Here is a 21,235-nt window from a genome sequence, read left to right on the forward strand (position 1 = left end):
GCCAATCTTTAAAAAAAAAATTTTTTTAAGAAGTCTTCACATTACATCTACAATATTATTTTTAAAAGAGTAATATTAACTCTATTAAATTCAGGATTATTCAAAAGTATTATCCAGGCACCCATGAAGTGACAGACCACTACCTTTTACGCTGCTTTAGCCAATGCTACAGAAATAACCCTGACTACACCCATCAATTTAAATGAACTGTAAGCTGGTATGGCCACAGTCTCCACAGTATCACAGTTCTCTCCTAGAAAAGATTTCAAGATATTACTTAGAAATCAAATGATGTTTGCATGTGCACGTATGTAAGCTTATGAAAATAAACAACCATAATAATTTGCTTCTAATTTTTTAAGTAGCCCCTCCCCCTCTCTTGTTTATCAATAAATTGAATAAACTTGACCCAAAATCTATGCATTTGAAACAACAGGCAAAGGACCTTATTTCTTGTCCTGGGCTTGTATTTGGATCTTAAATATAGTCTGACAGACAGTTATAGACTAATTTGCATTTAATATTAATACCAAGCCTACTTCTTAAACAGAAAACAAAAATGCATATATAAGATCTGGTCTGCTTATTTGTAGGTCGCTCTGCAATATTCTTAGCCTTTCGTAAATATGCTGTATATTTTTAAACTACACAAGGCCTTTTGCAAGCAGGAATGATTTCTCCTGCTGTTTTGGCACCACTCCCCTCTCCGGTAAAACAATGGACAGTCCATAAATGTATACAGATTTTAAAACAACGTAGGTTGAATATTTATGGTATTAGAAAATGAAACTTCTTGCTAACAACTGCAAAAATCAAGTTTACCAGCTGATAGAGAGGTACTGACTCCCAAAAACTACAGCCTTACCTAAAAATAGTGTCCTAGCTTCCCAGCCAAAAGGACAGACTAAAAAAGCTACGTCTTTATTCAGCTCAAAGACATAGACTCCTACTTCACCACAACCTTCAATACTATGGTATTTCCCAATTTAGAATACTTTGTGTAACAGCTTGTTTGGTGGCCAACCACTAACTTCACTTTCAAGTGAATACTAACACTTCACATGGTCTAATGTGTGAAAATTGTGGAAAATGTCCTGACACAATTCAGGCCAAACAACACTAGCCACACAAGATTACCTATTTCTAAATATTCAATTTTAGACTACAAACAAACATCTCCATAGGCCAAAAAGCAGATCATTGCTTGCTTTCCACAGAGTAATCTGTAAATTTAAAAAACAACAACAATAACAACAAAAAACAAGATAAAAGGTTCAGATTGGGAAGTCTAAGGCATGAATATGCCTCCATCTGTAAACTGAAAACAAATAAATTTAAAAGTCCACATGTGCTCTGCCAAGAATAAAAATAAAAATCTATGTAATATATACAAGTACTGCTGAGTTTGAAACACAAGCAAATGTGGTGTGTGCACTTACAAAAGGATCTTGGTTTATGTCCACCTTCCTTTCCCAGGTTTTTTTTTAAGGGCAAAATGTCAATTTTATGCCTCAATCTGAAAAAAATAAAGCACAGCTTATTCTTCTTAAACAGATGTTGTGATAGATATGAAAAGTTTGTGGGAGGATTTCAAAATCCAAAGCCTACCCAGATGTGTTAAAGAAAAACAAAAAAACAATCCACCATAATAACTTACATTTTCTCAATAAACCGTAGTAAAATATTTTTAAAGTTGGAAAATTGCTTGTAAATAATGTAAAATTAGCAAAGTTCTCTCCTTCTCGCCAGTACAGAATATTAACTGTTCACTAACACTGTATCAATAATGTCCTTTAAATCCAAAGCATTATAAATTAGAATAGAGCGACACTTTGAACTCACACACCACGTGACCAGAGAATAAGGACAAACCAATCTTATCCCTAATAAGCTAAACAAAACTCAACACTACCATTTTTATTTCAAAATAACTATGAGAGAGAGAAACACTACTCTATTTTTCAGAAAATGAAAGCAGGAATGGCTGACTCACCTAAAACAATTATTTCCAATGGAAAGGGTGTACTTTACAAGAGTCCCACAAACTGTGGACACACAGAATCCACATACGCAATCACTAACACTCAATGTAGAGTAAGTGATGGACACGAAAACACAGATAAAGTTAAGACATCCAATTAAAGTTACACAAGGAAATTTAAATAGGCAAACTATAATTACCCCTGGTGAAGATACTGATCAAGGATAGCTGCAAATAACATTTGGCTCTGCATAAGCTCCACTACCGCTGAGTATGTTGCAGCCAATGAAAAGTTGGGTACATCTGACACATTTTTCCTTTCTAAATCTAGCCCTGCCTATACACCCATTTGACTAAGAGAGATATTTGGAAAATAAAGATGGCCCCATCAAACTACTTAGTTTCAGCCTCACCCTTATGAATTAATTAAAATAAAGAAGGAAAAAAGGTAAATCATTTTTAACTGCAGTCTCAACTTACACATCTCACCAGCACTGTAGTTCTTTAGTGATCAATTACTTCATCCAATTCCTGAGGCAAATAGAAAAGTAAAATGTGTCTACACAACCCAGTAATAGACATGATCAGCAGCAAACATTTTATCAGCCAGAAGTGTAGGGGCATCTAAATTTCAAGTGGAAAAAGTTACCAAAATGGTACAGTATGAAGCTTTGTAAATGAGTGTGTTTGTTTTACTTTAAAATAAAAACACTTCCTTTCTGTGTGACAAAAGAATAGATTGTAAAATCTTCTTAAAATACAAAATACAAAAAAGTCCTCTCTTTAGCAGTGACTGACCTTAGTTTCAAAAAAGAAAGGAAGAAATGAAGGAGAAGAAATCTCATTAATATGAGTTTAAGAGAGGGCAAAATTAAGAACTAGGCAGGACAACTTCTCCCCTCCCCCCCCCGCCCAGAAATCCACTGTCTCTGGAGTTATACAAATTATATTAATGACCTGCCTGAAAAGTCTGAGTATTGAGGGAGAAGGAACAATTATTTTGAGTTTCAAACAAAACCTGAGGATCCTAAACCAAAACGAATCCCAAAACCCTGGCTTTCAGCCCTGCCTAAGGGATTCTCAGCAAAGGGGAGGGTGCAGAAGGCTCAAATAATCTGGGGGGAGAGCAATCAAAGTTCCCTAGATAAAAATACAGTCCCTTAGCCCCAGAAAAGGAGTCTTAAAGGAATCTCCAGGAAAGGAGAGTCTGTTTTTATTTTTGTTGATGTGCTTATGGGCCAATGAGCATTTCCGAGGAGGGGGCGGAGAAAGGGGGAAAGAAAGTGAAGCTGAGGCAACAGCCCCAGGCGGGGGAGGGAGGGGGCGCACCCTGACCCACTTTTCCCGACGCCCACCCTCCGGCCCCCGCCCCCCGGGTGAAGTCCGAGCGCCCAGGGGGCCATCGGGCCGGGCGTGGGAGGCCCGCCCGCTCCCCACCCCCAGCCGCGACCCGGAGGAGGGGAGCGTGCAAGGAGGCTCGTCTCCCCCGCCCGGAGCACCCGCGGCGGGAGGAACCTCCCGCAGGCTCGCGGCTCGGGTCCGCAAGGCCCCCTCCACGCCCGGGGCCGAGGGCGCCGCGGCCCCCAGCGGAGGGGAAGGGGACTGAGGAGGGGAAGAAGCTGTAAACAGCCCCAGCGTCCGGGCCTCGCCTCGAAGAGCCCCGCTTCCCGGGCCCCGCCGCGGGCCGCCCGGGCTCCTACCCCGCCCCAGGCCGCCTCTCCCGGGGCCCCGGGGACCGGAGGGGAGTCCAGTCCCCTCCCTGGAGGGCTCCGGCAGGTCGCGGAGCGGTCCCAGCAGCGGAGAAGGGGGAAGTCAGGACTTACCTGTCATTACTTTCTACGCCATCTTGGATCCACTTGTCAACGTCCCCACAAAGCATTATGGGTAAGAAAGAGCCTTTAAAGTGACTCCCCCCCTTGGCCCCCGACTCCCGCCTCCCGCCGCCGGCGCCGCCCCTCCGGCCGCACCTCCCGCCTGAAAGTTGACCCGGTGGCGGGCTGGCCCAGGCGCCCGCAGCCCGGCCCCCTCCCCTCCTGCGGGCTGCTGGCATTTAAAACTCACCCCCATTTTTTAAATGTGGCTTTGGGTTTTCCCCTTGCTCCTGCCCTGGCCTCCCTTCCCCCCATCTCTCGCCTCCACGCCTGTTCCCTTTGCCCCGCCGCCCTCCTGCCCTGGCAGACACCGCACGTCTGCATTTAATCAGCCCGAGGTTTGCCTGCTGCTGGCGGCAAAAAGCTGCTCATTGATTTATTTATGCGCATTTATGCGTCTGTTACTGCTCTAGATCCTTGGTGCACGGCGGCGGGCTCCTGCAGCCGGCTTCCCGCCCCCGGGCAGCCGGGGGTCGCCCTCAGGGCCCAGGAGTCCGGCGGCCCCGCAAACCAGCCGGCGCTCTGACTCCCGCATCCGCGGACCTGCTTCGGTCCTGACAAACCACTGCGGGGCCGTTGGGCTCTGGGCTCTGGGTGACACTGTGTCCCCGAACCAACCAGCGTCGAAGCGCGCTTGAGGGGGTAGAGAGGAAGTAATAAGCTAAATGCAACTTTTACCCGTGTTTACTCGCCCTCCCGTTGTCTCCTCCCTCGGCCGGTAACGTGATCTGCGACCCTCTAGGTGGGAACCCCTCCCCTAGGAATGTGGCTTTGGGCTCTGCCGAATCCTCCCCTTTCCAGTCCCGGCTGCGTGCGCACTGTGACTTCCTGAGGCAGGTAACTTGGGGGGCGCGTGCTTCGGGCTCCCGCCCGGACGTGCTTCCCGCGTCCCCACGTCAGGGCTCGGGGGAGGGTCCCCGGGAGGGTCGGGGGCTGGAAGGGGAGTGCACCCGCCCTGGTCTACCTGCCGGGTCCCAGCGGGGCGGCGAGGGGAAGACGGCGGGCGCCACTCCCGCCAGGGGTTGTGGGGGGACGTCCGGAGTCGCCCGGCTGTCACGGGGTAGTCGCCCAGCTAGAAGTAGGGGGCGCCGAGACGCCACCCGGGGACCCGAGCGAGCGACCCTGCAGCCATCGGCCGCCGCTCGGGCTGGCGGGCTCTTTGCAGGGGAGCCGAGCTCTCCCCGACTTTCGCCGCCGGCGTTCGGTGGCGCGGAGCTAGCCGAGCACTCGCCCGCGCCCTCGCGCAGTGGTCCCCTTGCCCCCAGGAGTCCCTTGGTGAGTTCCCCCGCTCTCTCACTTCCCAGTACCTCTGCTGTCTGCTTTGCAGACTTTGCAGGCCTGCTGTGGATGCTTCCGCCCCCCCCCCCCCCCCCGCCCCAGCAAGTTTTTACAAGGATGTGTCCAAGGGAAAATCCTCCAGGACATCAGTGCTTGCGAAACTGCATTCAGTACAAAATGCTGTTCAGTGGCTCTAAAATTCGAAGAATGCACGGGCATTAAACCCTCCCTTCGGTGCACGGGGAGGGCCTGGTGTCTCCCCAACGGTTTTGGGCTCCTCCAGACCCGACGTGAAGCCTCTCTCGAGGAACCTGGACGGTTGCTGACACGAGCCCTGCCCCAGGGGAGCTAAAAACTCCACCGGGCAATTGTCCCGGCCTGATGCGGAGAGTGAGGTGTAGACTCATTAAGGGATTGGCCCGGGGTCAGCCGTGAGGAGGGAGCGAGGTAATGAGTCACTCTCGGCCAGCCGAGAACGCGGTGTGCCTGGGAGGGACCTCCCCTGAGTCACTCGCTTCTGAGCTCCCAAAGAGTTGGGAAATTGGAGCCTGGAGCCAGGTTCTTAGACGGTCCGGCGCAGGCAGCCCCGCGGGGCCGTGGGCTAGGGGGCGGGACGCAGCACGCTCGCGGCCTTCTGCGGCTGCCCCTGGAAAATGCGTGCCTCTCCCTTCTAAAGAAGGCTCCAGAATCTCCTCTTTGCGGGGTACCCCAGTTGCTCCTCTTCCAATTCCCCTCAGGACTTAGAGACTCCAATGCACTTATTAAGTGGATATTTATATTTACAAAGCACCTTTGGGTGTGTGGTCTGAGTTTCCTATAATTAAACACTGTTTAAACAAGCTGAGGGCAAAGACTGCCTCCCGAACGTTTCTTTAGTAGGTACCTTTCTTTGCCATTTTTAGGCCTGAGAAGCACTCAATTTATGTGACTATCTGACCCATTCCTCCACGCTGGGGAGCATCCTGGTCCATCCTTGCCCAAGACACCACACCACCTGTTGCCTGAACTAGATAGCCTCCTAATGCTTCTCCTTGCCTCCACTCTGCCCCCTACAGTCAGTTCTTCATCTGACCAACCCAGTGACGTTTGCAAAATGGCGTCACGTGACTCCTTTGCTTAACCCCCTCAAAGGCGCCGCCATCATTCTTGGAATAAATTCCTAACCATGGCCTACAAGATCCCGTGTGAGGTGGCTCCTGCCCCTACTCCCTCACTGTGATAAACCACAGTGAATTTTTCCTCTGTAGCACCCGAGCTTCCTTCCAGCCAGAACCTCGTTCCGCCAGATCTCATGATCCTCTTTTCAGCACTCACGTCTCAGCTCAAATGTCACCCCCTCGCACAGGACTTTTGAGATCCCCTTAACCAAAACAGGTCACTATTCTCTTACCCTGGGTTAGAAATGTTCTTGTTTGTCTATTTGTTGGGTGTTAATTATCTGCCCTAGTCCCATTGGAGCGTATGCCCCATAAGGACACAGGCCTTGTCTGGCTTGTTCACTTAGTGCCTAGATTAGGGCCTGGCACATAAAGATATGTGTGTATGTATTTGTTGAATGAATGACCAAACTTTTATTGAGAGAGGGGGTGGTGGTGAAAGAGAGTGAAGCATGGCATGAGCTGCTGAGGCGCTGCCCTTCTCTTTAGACCACTCCCACTGTGCACAGCTAGAGGTGGGCAGCTAAGAAGGGACATGGGGAAAACAGCCTCCTCCGCCAAGGTTAATGGAGGTCCATCCTGATTCTGATCTCATAAACACACAGCCCTAAATAATTCCCCATTCACTCCCACCACATCCTTCCTAGTGTTTTCCTGCTTAACCCCCACTGGCCATGCTCTCTTCTTTCCAGTCCCAAGGCTCAGTCCTTGGGTCTCTTATTCATCTACAACCCCCCCCCCCGCCCCCCCGCCAGGTTTCTTTCAGTCTCAAGGCTTTACGTAACCATCTTACCCTGAGGAAGAACTCCAAACCTATGGCTTCAGCCCACAGCTTTCTCCTGAGCTTCAGATTCCTGGCATCTCCACTTAGATCTCTCATAGACATCTCAAACTCAGCATGTCCGGAACTGAATTCCTTTGTTTTTTTAAAGATTGGCACCTGAGCTAACATCTGTTGCCAATCTGCTTTGTTTTGTTTCTTCTCCCCAAAGCCCCCTAGTACATAGTTGTAGGTCTTTCTGGCTCTGCTGTGTGGGACGCTGCCTCAGCACGGCTTGATGAGCAGTGCTAGGTCCACACCCAGGATCCGAACTGGGGAAACCCTGGGCCACCGAAGGGGAGTCTGCGAACTTAACCACTCTGCCACAGGGTGGGCACCCAGGACTGAATTCTTGATCTCCCCCAACAAATATGCTCACCACAGTATTCCCCACCTCCATTACTGCCAGCTCAATCCTTAAAATTGTTCAGGCCACAATCCTTGCTGTCATTCTCTCGAACTCCACCTTCAGTCCATCTGCAAATCCTGTTTTGCCTTCGAAATGTATCCAGAATCTTACTGTTTCTCATCACCTCCATCATTGCCACGCTGGTCCAATCCACTGTAATCTCCTCTCCTTTGCCCCCATCCAGCCTGTTCTCAACATAGCGGCCACATTAGTCTAGATAAAATGCAAATCAAATCCTATCTCTCCTCTGCACTCAACCCTCTGATTTCTACTCATCTCCTTCAGGGGAGAAACCAAAGTTCCACCCAGTCTGCCTCCTCTCATCTCTGATCTCATCACGCACCTCTGGTGCCCTTGCTCTGCTTCAGCCATAATGGCCTCCCTTTTGAGTATTCTCTCCTGCAGTAGCATATCCACATGGCTCACTCCTTCGCATCCTTCAAGCTTTTGCTCGCCCCAGTGACTCTCTTTCTCATCATTCTACTTAAAATTTCATTATTCCTCGACACACACACGCTCTATTTCTCTCTGTTCTTTTTTCCCATAGCATTTATCACCCTCTAACATAATAAGTAATTTGTTTAGTTATTCATTCTCTTGTCTGTCTCTTTCCATGTGAAGAGTCAGCTTGCTGATGAACAAAGACTTCTAATTGTTGCTGAGAACTACATTTCCCAGCTATGCCCTTGCATCTAGCTGGGCCTATGTGACTAGTTCTTACAAATGGACTTAGAGCAAAAGTGTGACTGTGGAAATCTGCCTGACCAAAATTACATGCATTGGACTCTATGTTGAGCAGACAGTAGACCTTTGTTATGTTAATCCACTGAGAACTTGTGATCTATTTCTTGTAGCGTCTAGCACCCTTATTACTACACCCTGGTCGTTACAGCCCTCTAGAATGGAAGCTCACTGAAGACAGGGACATATGTAGGTTTTGTCCATTAATGTGTCAATCCTCAGTGCCAGAGCTTAGCACATAGTACGGACTTAATAAATATTTGTAAGTGAATGAATGAATTCCCTTTTCCATGACCAATCATGAAAATTAGTGAATAGCTGGCAAGGAGAGGACCATGTAAAACGATTTTTTTGTTTTAGTTAAAGAAGTAGAAACTCTGGATTTCTAGAGAATCGTTGGCTGGAGGCTTTGGTAAAACTAAAGGGAATTTCCTTTAATTTTGTTCTTCCCCATTTTCACCTCTTTCTTCTTCTTTTCTCCCTTCTGCTTTTCCACCTCCTCCATTTCTGTTCCACTCAAGTTTTCCTTCACTTTCCCCTCTCCTTTTTCTTTCATAGATTTTGTTCTCATTTTCTTCCCACTTAATCTAACAAGAATTCACTAACTATTAATTTGAGCCCCTGTGAGTGCTTAGCCAGGATATCTACTCTAAATCACTTAAAATGTAGTAGTGGGAGATAACATGGGTGAAAAAAATGAAGGCATATTAAATCCTGGGAATCTTACACTCCTTTTATTTTTTTAATTTTTATTTATTTATTTTTAATTTTTTTGAGGAAGATTAGCTCTGACCTAATATCTGTTGCCAATCTTGCTCTTTTTTTGCTTGAGGACGATTAGCCCTGAGCTAACATCTGTGCCAATCTTCTTCTATTTTGTATGTGGGTCTCCACCACAGCACGGCCTCACAAGTTGTGTAGGCCTGCTCCTGGGATCTGAACCCATGAGCCCAGGCTGCTGAAGCAGAACGCACAGCACTTTAACCACCCAGCCACAGGGCTGGCCCCCTTAAACTCCCCTTTTAGACCCGCTTCACTTCTCCCTGAGATATAGAAAAGAAGTGATGAGCCAGCCCTGGTGGCCTAGTGATTAAAGTTTGGCACATTCTGCTCTGGTGGCCCAGGTTCAGTTCCAAGGCACAGGACCACACCACTCATCTGTCAGTAGCCATGCTGTGGCCACAGCTCACATAGAAGAACTAGGAAGACTTACAACCAGAATATACAACTATGTACTGGGGTTTTGGGGAAGAAAAAAAAGAGAGAGAGAGAGGAAGATTGGCAACAGGTGTTAGCTCAGGGTGAATCTTTCCCAGCAAAAAAAAAAAAAAGAAAAAGAAAAGAAGTGATGGTAGACAAGATAATTCAGACTAATCTCCCCACTGAGGACAACTAAAACAAAACAGACAATATATTCTTCAGAACATCTGCTTGAACACATCTGGAAGGTTAACACAAGTGGAAAACTACCAAGGATAGACAGAACAGGGAGGAGATTCTGAAATTTGGGGTACTTGTGCCCTAAGGACCTTTGCTTTTGACAGCAACTTGAGTCAAGAGTAAGTATCACCGCACACTCATTAGGGTAGCTATTATCAAAGGAGGGGGCAGGGCACCCAGCCCCAGTGGCGGAGTGGTTAAGTTCAATGTACTCTACTTCAGTGGCGTGAGTTAGGTTCTCAGGTGCAGACCTACACCACTCTGTTAGCTGCCATGCTGTGCTAGTGGCCCACATACTAAAAAATACAGGAAGGTTGGCACAGATGTTAGTTCAGGGTGAATCTTCCTCAGAAAAAAAAGAAAGAAAGAAAACAGAAAATAGCAAGTGTTGACAAGGATGTGGAGAAATTAGAATCCTTGTGCATTGTTAGTGACAATGTAAAATGGTGCAGCCACTATGGAACACTATAGCAGTTTCTCAAAAACTTAAACAATTACCATATGACCCAACAATTCCACTTCTGGGTATATACAAAAAAAAATTGAAAGCAAGAGCTCAAATAGATATTTGTACACCCATGTTCAAAGCATCATTATTCACAATAGCAAAAAAGTGGAAGCAACCTAAGTGTACATCAACAGATGAATCAATGAAAAATGTGGTATGTACAGGGGCCAGCCCTGTGGCCTAGTGGTTAAGTTCAGCGCACTCTGCTTAGGTGTCCCAGGTTCGGTTCCGGGTGCCGACCTACACCACTTGTTGGCAGCCATGCTGTGGCCGCATCCCACATACAAAATAGAGGAAGATTGACACAGATGTTTGCTCAGGGAGAATATTCCTCAGCAAAAAAAAATAAATAAAGTGGTATATACATACAATGGAATATTATTCAGCCTTAAAAAGGAAGGAAATGCTGACACATGCTACAACATGGATGAACCTGGAGGACATTATGCTAAGTGAAATAAACAAGTCATGAAAAACAAATGACTATGATTCTATTTATGAGGTGCCTAAAGTAGTCAGATTCATAGACAGAAAGCAGAAGGATGGTTGTTGGGGCTTGGGGGAGGGGAGTCTGGGGAATTGTTAAATGAGTGTAGAGTTTTCAATTTTGCAAGACAAAAAGTTCTGGAGACCAATTGCAAAGCAATGTGAATGTACCTAACACTGCTGAACTGTACACTTAAAAATGGTTAAACTGGTAAATTTTATATTATGTGTCAAGAAGAAGAAAAAAAATTTAATGGTTAAGGTGGTAAGTTGTATGTTATGTGTATTTTACCACAATTTTTTAAATTAAAAAAGACAAACCATGCAAAAACTAACCAAAAGAAAGTAGACTTTATGGCAAAAAGCATTACCAGAACTAAAGAGGGACACTTCATAATGATAATGTGCTTAATTCACCAAGAAGATAGAGCAATTCTAAATTTGTTTGTGCCTAATACACATAGCCTCAAAAGATATAAAGCGGAAATGTGGGCAGAATTGCAAGGAGATAGAAACAAATCTACAATTATAGTGGGAGATATCTATATCAGTAACTGTTGGAACAAGCAGATGAAAAACTAGTAAGAAATGGATTTGAGCAACTGGATAAGCAAACTTTACCTAATAGAAATATATAAAGAACACTGTACCAAAATTGCAGATCACAAATTCTGTTCAAGGGTACATGGAATGTTTATGAAAACGCTAGGCAATATAGCAAGTCTCAACAAATTTCAAATGATCTAAATCATACAGAGCACATTCTCAGACAATGATGTAATTAAGCTAGAAAATAAGAAAAAAGTAAGCAGAAAATATCTACATATTTGAAAAATATATAAACTGCTAAATAACTCATGGATTGAAAAGTCACAATGGGAATTAGAAAATATTTTAAGCTGAAAGTTTTTGAAAATACTACATCCCAAATTAAGATGTAGCTAAAGCCATGCTAACATGGAAAGTTAAATTTTTAGATACATGTAATAGAAAATAAGCCTGAAATAAGAATAAACAAAGTATTCTTTTTTTTTTTTAAGATTGGCACCTGTGCTAACATCTGTCGCCTATTTTTTTTTCTTCTTCTCTCCAAGCCCTCAGGACATAGTTGTATATTCTAGTTGTGAGTGCCTCTGATTGTGCTATGCGGGACGCCACCTCAGCATGATCTGATGAGCGGTGCCATGTCCACGCCCAGGATCTGAACTGGCAAAACCCTGGGCCATAGAAGCAGAGCGCATGAACTTAACCACTCGGCCACAAGGCCGGCCCCTAAAGAAAGTATTCTTCATGGGAAATTAGAAAAAGAACAACTAATTAAGCACAAAGGAAGTGCAAATAAAAGGAAACATAGTCAAAAGTTAATTCTTTGAAATGACTAATAAAATTAATAAGCTCTTGGTGAGACTAATTTTTAAAAGCACAAATAATGCCAAAAAATGAAAAAAGGAACATTTCTACAGATTTTTCGATCATTAGAAAGATAATGAGACAATATTATGAACAGTTTAACGCCAAGAAGTCTGAAAATTTGGTTGAAATAGACAAATTCCTTGAGAATGCAATTTACCAAACTGGCACAATAGGAAACATAACGCCTGAATAGTCCTGTATCTACTTTTTAAAATTAAGCCTATAATTTAAAATCTTCCTACAAAGAAAACTCCAGGCTAGAGAGCTGCACCAATAAGTTATATTTAAGGAAGAAATAGCACAAATCTTAGACAAACTCCTACAGAAAATAGAAAAAGGAAATAACCCCTGACTCATTCTACAAGGCCAACATAACCTTGATACCAAAACCTAACAAAAGACATTACAAGAAAGGAAAATGACAGACTAATCTCACTCATAAACCTTGATATAAAGCTTATAAACAAACGACTAGCAAAGTGAATCCAGCAATACATAAAGAAGATAATATATCACGACCATGGTGGGCTTATTCTAGGAATTTTAACTTGGTTTAACATTCAAAAATCAGTCAGTGTAATTCGCCATATTAATGGAATAAAAAAGAGGAATCATGATCATTTTAATAGATACTTTAGGAAAAGCATTGAATAAAATTCAGCATCAGTTATGATTTTTAAAAAAAATATATATGTGCCAGCAAAGTAGGAATAGAAAAGGATTTTCTTAGCTTTGTAAAGGGTGTACAAAACCTTCAACAAACATGCCAAATAGTATAGATGGACAAAAACCTACAAGCATCATACCAAATAGTGAAATATTAAAAGCTCTCCCTTTGGATGTCTGCTTTGACCACTTCTATTCAACGTCATAATGGAGGACCAAGCCAGTGCAGTAAATAGTACAAGAGAAAAGTGAAAGATATAAGTTTGAAAAGGAAGAACTATCATTGTTTACAAGATGACCTGATTTTGTAGAAAAATCCACAAGTATATCGTTAGAATTAATCAGTGAGTTTCGTAAGGTTGCTAGTATTGATATTAAAATGTATTTCTACATACTAGTATAAACTATAGCCAGCCCCAGTGGTCTAGTGGTTAAAATTTGGGACTCACTGTCACAGCCTGGGTTCGTTTCCTGGTCAGAGAACCACACCACCTGTCTGTCGCTTGTCATATTGTGGCCACATTTGCTGTGATGTGGAAAGCTATGCAACCGGTATTTCAAATACCAGCAGGGTCACCCGTGGTGGACACGTTTCAACAGAGCTTCCAGACTATGACAGACTAGGAAGAAGGACCTGGCCACCCCTTCCGAAAAAACTGGCCACGAAACCCGTGTGAACAGCAGGAGGACACTGTCTGATACAGCACCAGAAGATGAGAGGATGGTGCACAAGACGGGGCTGGGTTCAGGTCTGCTGTACACACATCCCTAGGATTCGGAATTGACTTGATGACATTAACAACAAAAAAAGTATCTACTATATAAAGCAAATACTCAGGTAGAATATAAAAAGTTTAAGACGATACCTTACAACAGTGTCAAAATATTGAATACATAGGAATTAATCTAATGAAATGTGTGCCAGACCTCTATGCAAAACTAAACATTATTGAAAGAAAGAAAGGAAAATCTAAGTAAATGGGAGTACACCATGTGTGGCAGACATAGAAATGTCAGCTAGCAGCCCTTCAAGAAATAACTTTCTGCTCAGCCATGCAGACGTGGTCTGCACACAGCCAGCTCCTTCAGGATCTGCCTTAGCCGTGATCTGCCTTGCCTGAGGCTCCCAGAACAGCATACATACAGTGACTGAGGGATACAGGGACATAAAAGCCTGGCCATTCTGACCCAATGCAGGACACTTCAAAACCCTTGAGACTGAGGGCAACTCCCTGCCACGTTGACCGAAGCTTGTAGGGCTGGTACTCCCTCTGCCCAGTCTTGCTGCCTCCCTTTCCTTCCACAAATGTGGATCCCTAATAAACATCTTGCGACTTAAACTCTGTCTCTGCCTCTGCTTCTGAAGAACCTAACCTATGAGAGCTGATACCAGGAGTGGTCTGAGAAAGCAGGTGATAAGATGGAGTTTAGAATCAGCTGGTGAGGATGTCCCATCACTGGTGGTAGGTTGGTGGGTCTCAGCCAGCCCTTGGCACAAGGTGTTGGTTCACTTGTTCACACTCATTGTTGGTACATGAGGAGGGTGTCCAGGTCAAAATAAAAGCACTAGCAGATGTAGTCTACCAGGCACTTGAGACTTTTGGGGGAAATGGTTGCTATAGTGATAATGGAATTTGATGGCCATTGATAAGCATCATTAATGCTCTACAGAAAGATGATAAACAGCTGAAGGTATTAGGCAATTGAAAGCCAGGTGTGAAAACCAGAGCCCTCCTGCACTGCATCTAATGAAGCTCTCATCTCCTCCAGTGGCAAGGCAGAGAAAACTAAGCACCAAGCTGAAGAAGATGAAACACCCAGCAAAGGCAGGTCGGTTCTGCCAAGGGCAGGGCCCTGGATGGGATAGAGACATATGGGCAATGACTGGAGATTCTGACTCCCCAGAATCCTGTGAACCTCCTGAGCTTGCAGAATCCCCATACCCCCCAGTAAGAGTTAGCACTTCCACTTGCTAGACCACCATCCAGAAGCCTCTCCCTGAGAAGAGTATAGGTTCTTCTCACAATTCCGTCTCCTCAGCCACTATGCCTATAACTGGGTTAAGTCACAGCATACACCTGCCAGGTACATGCTAAGGGACTATACCCCACAAAAGAGCTGCGAGGCCTAGCCAGGATGCACCTGCAGCAACCAGGGACTAGATTCTAATGGTGCTTGATCCAGGGAGCCAGAATATAAAATTGGGTAAGAAGAGTCTGTTGACTTGGGAGTGCTCTCCTGAGATATAGCCTGGTAAGGATCCCAGGTGCAAACTCACCAGAACTGTGGAAAATGGGATGGTCTGTGCTAAGCAAAGTTGAAATTCCAGAATTGCCATGATAGAAGGTGGGGAAGTAAATTAACAGGCTCAGGGTATCGTGGGAACACTGAACGGCCAGAAGACCCACCAGATATTGGTTATGTTCCACAGAAAGGCCCAAAAGACACACTGTTTACCAGGCCATAAAGAATGTGCTGGTTTCAGGGGCACCAGCTCCACCAAGAAGTTCAGTGGTGACTCTGCTAGGTAGGCCAGGGCTGACAGCAGGGCAGGCTGTTACAGAACTTGGCTGGTCAATAGCAATCGGGATGATAGGATCCTGAAACAAAAGAAGCCAGGTGGTAGTGCTTAATCACCAGGAACGGGGGGGAGGGGGGTGGTCCCAAGTACCATAATTACAGTCGGGGTCAGAATGGCAGCCAAGGGAGCTTAATGCCCAAAGAATTAGGGTGATGGTTACTAGAGTCAGGCATCCCCAGGGACAAAATGGATAGGCAGCCAACAAGGGTATCACTCAGCTTATATGAGCAGAGGAAATCAAGGATGGTTGGCTGGGAGGCGGAGGATGGTCATCACAACAAAAAGTGATATTTTCTTGCTCTGTTTCTGGAGTTAAGTCACTGACTAAAGAGGTGGCCATGTCACTAGGAAGGATATTGTAACACCATGCAAGTGGACTTGGTAGTAATTCCCCCCAGCCCAGCCCTCCCCAAAGAGACCTATGGCCATCTACTTGGGTAACTGTGCACAGGGGAAAGAGAAGTACCCAGGCATTTAGAGGACTAGTGGACACAGGTCTGAGTTGACATTGATACCCAGAGATCTAAGGCATCATCATGAGCCCCCAGTTAGAGTTACAGTAAATAGGGACCAGATAATGAATGGAATCCTAGACATTGTCCAGCTTACAGGGGCCCACTGTGTCCACAAACCCCTCAGTGGTCGTTTCCCTGGGCCCTGAATGTGCAATCGAGATTGACATAGTTGATATTGGCACATTCCCCACGGTTGGGCCTTGGTCTATGGGATAAGAGCTATCATAACAGAGAATGTCAAGTGGAAGTCTCTGAACTATCTCCCTTCCCTGGCCACATTTGTAACTCAAAAGCAATATCATATCCAAAGAGGATGGGAGAAATTTGTGTGACCCATAAGGATCTAAGGAATACAAATGCGATGGTCCCCACTCTGGCCCCTGCAAAAACTGAAAAGATCCTTGAGGATAAATGTAGACTATCACAGATTCACCAGAGCCAAGTAGTAGCCCTAGCTGCAACCACCATGCCAGGTATGGTATCTTTGCTAAATCAGATGAAAATAGACTCCAGTGCATGGTATGGGGTCATTGATTTGCCAAATGTGATCTTTTCTATCCCATTCAGTAAAGATCAAAAACAGTTCACATTCATGTGAAATGGACAGAAATATACATTTATAGTTTTGCCCTGGGCTAGCTTAACATTCCCACTCTCTATCATATTATAGTCCAAAGAGATCTTGACCATCCTGACATCCAGCAAAACATCACATTGACCCATTACATTGAAAACATCGTGTTGATCAGGCTGGATGACTGAAAGGTGGCTGGAAGGTTGGTACGACACATGCACTTTAGAGGATTGGAGATAAACCTTGAGAAGATTCAGGGGCCTACCACATTCATAAAATGTTTAGGGGACAGTGGTCAGGGGCATACCAGGACATCCCTCCAGAGGAAAAGATAAAGTGTTGCATCTCGTACTTATGTTGTTGGAGGTGTTAATGGTGGGGAAAGATGCCATATGGAATTGTTAGTGGTCCTGGTCCCCAAAGAGGTTACACTTCTGCCAGAGGACACAGTAAGAGTCCCACTGAATTATAAACTATGGCTGCTACCTGTATACTTCGGGTTCCTCATGTCCAGGGCCAGGAGGAGAGAAAAGTCACCATCTCGGCAGGGTAATTGACCCTGATCATTACAAACAGGTAGGGATGATGTTACAAAATGGGAGCAAGGAGGAATATCATAGAACCCAGGTGGTCCTCATGGGCATCTCTTGGTACTCCTTTGTCCAAATGTAACTATAAATGGACAGGAACAGCAACCCAGCTTGAGAAGGGTATGATGATGACCAGGGACTTGTGCCCCTTGGAAGAGGATCTGAGTTTTTCCACTAAGTCAGCCATGGAGGCCAGCAGACGTAAAGCTGAGGGTGGGGCAATCTAGAATTAGTAAAGGATATCGACCAAGACCATTGGCCCCAAGACCAACTGTAGTGAAGGAAGCTGTAGTCCATCCCACTAACCTCTGTCTTTTAAGTTTCCCTTCAGGAAGAGAAGCCCACTGGAATCTGGGAGCTGCTCCTGGAATGCATATAGAGAAGTGGATCCCAGTGGTGCAAGGAATGAACTGTGTAGACCTGGAAATACCAGATACACCCAGATCTTCCTTCATGAAAAGACATGCTGCCTAGCTACGAGGAGTGCACAGCCTCCAGCTGGCAGCTCTTCAGGGCCTGCCTCACTTGCTGAGAGCTTCTCTGCCTGGGGTCACCCTTCCTGCCCTTCCATGGCTCAGCGTGGACATTTCAACCCAATACAAGATGCTGCCACAGCAATAATTGCTCCAAAGCTCCCCACCAGGGGGGCCAAAGCTTTGTCAGGTCTGATTTTGATTTTTTCCATTGTCCAGTTTTGCTTCTTTCCCCTTCTTCTCATAAACACTCGTGCTCCAAATTCCATCTCAGCATCTGTTTCTGAACACCCTGACTCAAATACAATGTAGAAGGCTTTAAAGACTCAAAAGTATCAAGAAGTAGGTTCACCCCTAAATGGTCTATAGATTAAATATAACCATATCAAAATCTCTAAATATTGATTCTTATGCAACAATTGGTGATAAACCAATTCTAAAATTTATTAGGGGGGCTGGTCCAGTGGCTCAGCGGTTAAGTGCGCACGTTCCGCTTTGGTGGCCCAGGGTTCGCCAGTTCAGATCCCAGGTGTGGACATGGCACTGCTTGGCAAGCCATGCTGTGGTAGGCATCCCACATATAAATCAGAGGAATATGGGCATGGATGTGAGCTCAGGGCCAGTCTTCCTCAGCAAAAAGAGGAGGATTGGTGGCAGATGTTAGCTCAGGGCTAATCTTCCTCAAAAAAAAAAAAATTTATTAGGAAATGTAGATGGCCAAGCATGATCATGACACTTTTCTTTTTTTCTTTTAAGGTATGCTTTTTGGTAAAGCAGATTGGCCCTGAGCTAACATCTGTTGCCAATCTTCCTGGGGTTTTTTTCTCCCCAAAGCCCCAGTACATAGTTGTGTATCCTAATTGTAAGTCATTCTAGTTCTTCTATGTGGGATGCCTCCACAGCATGGCTTGATGAGAGTTGCTAGGTCCGTGCCAAGAATCTGAACTGGTGAAGCCTGGGGCTGCCAAAGCAGAGCTGGTGAACTTAACCACTATGCCTTGGGCCAGCCCCTGATCATGACACTTTGAAAGAAACACTAAGTAACAGGACTTGCTCTACCAGATATCGAAACTTATTAAAAAGCTACAGAAATTAAGACAATGTGGTTTGGGTGCAAATATATAGAAAGAAGAGAGTTGAGAGCACAGAGACAAACACTTCCTGTTTGAATGCTGGATTTACATCAAAGGTGAAACTGCAGACCAGAGAAGGAAAGACAGGTTTTTCATTCCATGGTGCTACGACAGTTGGATATCCATGCAAAAGAAATGAAAGCTGACCCCCACCCCACCCCCTAAAAAAATTAACTCCAGGTGAATCGGAGATCTAACTGTGAAAGACAAAACAAGAAAGCTTCTAGAATAATATAGACCAAGATAAAATGGAAATATTCTATGATCTGTGCTGTTCAGTACAAGCAACTGAATTTTTTTTGTTTTATTCCATTTCAATTAATTTTCATTTAAATAACCATAAACGGCTACCATAATGGACAGTTCTGAACTAGAAGATAATATTGAAGACTATCTTTACAACCTGAGGATAGGAAAGACTTCTTAAACAGGACACAAAAAACACTAACCAAAAAGAAAAAAAATTAATAAATTTAATTGCATTAAGAATTTCTGTACATTTAAAGATATCATTAAAAGAGTGCAAAGACAAGTCACAAGTGGGAAGGGATATTTGCAACACGTATTACAAATGGTTCATAGCCAGAATAAATAAACAACTCCTACAGATCAATAAGAAAAAAAACAAACAGGGCTGGCCCCATGGCCGAGTGGTGAAGTTCACATGCTCTGCTTCAGCAGCCCAGGGTTTTGCCTGTTCAGATCCTGGGCATGGACCTAGCACTGCTAATCAAACCATGCTGAGGTGGCGTCCCACATGGCACAACCAGAGGCACTCGTAACTAGAATATACAACTAGGTACTGGGGGGCTTTGGGGAGAAGAAGAAGTAAAAAGAAAAGAAAAAAACAAACAACCCAAAAGAAAAGAAGGTAAAAGACTTCAACAGGCGATTCACTGGAAAGGATATCCAAAAAACCAACAAACAAGTTTTAAAGTGTTCAGCCTCACTAATAATCAGGGATATACAAATTAAAATCATAATGAGATATCACCACACACCCAGCAGAACGGCTATACTCCAAAAGATCAACAAGGCAGACTGCTGGTGAGAATGTGGAACAATGGAATCTCTCAAGTCAATTTGGGTGGGAGTTTAAACTAGTTTTGAAAAACCATTTTGAAAAACTGTTTGGTGGTATCTGCTAAAGTTGAACATACTCTATAACCCAGCAATCTCACTTTAGGAATATGTCCAACAGAAATATGTGAACTATACATCAAAAGACATGTACAAGATGTCCATAGCCGCATTATTATTTTTTTTTCCTGAGGAAGACTAGCCCTGAGCTAACATCTGCTGCCAATCTTCCTCTTTTTTTTTTGCTGAGGAAGGCTGGCCCTGAGCGAACATCCGTGTCCATCTTCCTCTCTATGTGGAGTGCCTGCCACAGCATGGCTTGACAAGCGGTGCATAGGTCCTCACCTGGGGTCCGAACCAGTAAACCCCAGGACGCTGAAGTGGAATGTGTGAACTTAACCACTGCACCACCAGGCCAGCCCCCAGCAGCATTATTTGTAATACCCAAAAGTTGGGTAAAACCTGTTAGCCATAGACCATTAGCAGTACAATATGTAGATAATCAAATCATCATGTTGGACAACTTAAATATATACGATTTTATTTGTCAGTTATACCTCAATAAAGCTAGAAAAAATAAAATATGTAAGAATGTGCCCATAAAAAAAAATAAGTAAATCAACGGCTATATTCGTACAATGGCATACTACATAACAATGAGAAAGAATGAACTACAACATGAATGAATCTCACAAACTAGGCCCAACCAAACATGCCAATTACAGGGGCCAGCCGGTGGCACCGGTTAAGTGCATACATTCCAATTTGGTGGCCCGGAGTTTGCTGGTTCAGATCCCGGGTGGGGACATGGTACGGCTTGGCACGCCATGCTGTGGTAGGCATCCCACGTATAAAGTAGAAGAAGATGGGCACCAATGTTAGCTCAGGGCCAGTCTGCCTCAGCAAAAAGAGGAGGATTGGCAGCGGATGTTAGCTCAGGGCTAATCTTTCTCAAAAAAAAAAACAGGGGCCAGCCCTTGGCCGAGTAGTTAAGTTCACACTCTCCGCTTCGGCGGCCCAGGGTTTCGCCAGTTGGAATCCTGGACGCAGACATGACACAGCTCATCAGGCCATGCAGCCATGCTGAGGCGGCGTCCCACGTGCCGCAACTAGAAGGACACACAACTGAAAATACACAACTATGTACCGGGGGGCTTGGGGGAGAAAAAGGAAAACACAAATAAAACAAAAAACAAAACAAAACGGACAAACAAAAATGCCAATTACGAAAGAGTCCATACCGTGTAAGTCCATTTACACAAAGTGCAAAGTGCAAGCAAAATGAAACGATAGCGTTGAAGGATACACGCTTAGGAAGAAGGTGATTGACATAAAATTCAGGATTGTGGTCACCTCCAAAGGGAGGTAGGAGGTGTGGGTGGGGGTTCTGAGTTGCTTGACCTAATGTTTTGTAACATGGCTCTTTGCTTTGTGATAAAACAGTGAGCTGTATAGCTCTGTTTCATATGCTTTTCTGTAAGTATGTTCTATTTCACAGTTAAAAAGGTTAAAAGAAAAC

General features: G+C 44.7%; 1 protein-coding gene and 2 long non-coding RNA genes across 33 annotated transcripts in view; 2 read left to right on the forward strand and 1 right to left on the reverse strand.

Annotated features, from left to right (window-relative positions):
• The window catches only part of HELZ (helicase with zinc finger), a 177,060-nt gene extending 173,114 nt beyond the window's left edge, over nt 1–3,946 (reverse strand). For 4 of the 31 annotated variants that reach the window (XM_070560231.1, XM_070560233.1, XM_070560229.1 and 1 more), the window contains exons 1-3: nt 3,805–3,860; nt 2,462–2,512; nt 1,440–1,516 (exon numbers count right to left, since the gene is read on the reverse strand). The gene's annotated coding sequence lies outside the window, so the exon portion shown is untranslated. Of the gene's footprint in view, nt 1–1,439; nt 1,517–2,461; nt 2,513–3,804 lie in introns of all 31 variants that reach the window. The other 27 variants (XM_070560228.1, XM_070560216.1, XM_070560222.1 and 24 more) reach the window with 11 other exon arrangements.
• Nucleotides 3,397–14,110, forward strand: LOC139073862 (uncharacterized). The gene is made up of 3 exons (XR_011522960.1): nt 3,397–3,865; nt 4,595–4,689; nt 11,786–14,110. It is a non-coding gene; the product is annotated as an uncharacterized lncRNA (long non-coding RNA).
• A 335-nt stretch (nt 14,111–14,445) lies between these two features.
• Nucleotides 14,446–17,766, forward strand: LOC103548582 (uncharacterized). The gene is made up of 3 exons (XR_011522961.1): nt 14,446–14,600; nt 16,537–16,642; nt 17,362–17,766. It is a non-coding gene; the product is annotated as an uncharacterized lncRNA (long non-coding RNA).
• Nucleotides 17,767–21,235: the final 3,469 nt, after the last annotated feature.

The sequence above is a fragment of the Equus przewalskii genome, chromosome 10, assembly GCF_037783145.1.
Source record: "Equus przewalskii isolate Varuska chromosome 10, EquPr2, whole genome shotgun sequence".
Lineage (NCBI taxonomy): Eukaryota > Metazoa > Chordata > Mammalia > Perissodactyla > Equidae > Equus > Equus przewalskii.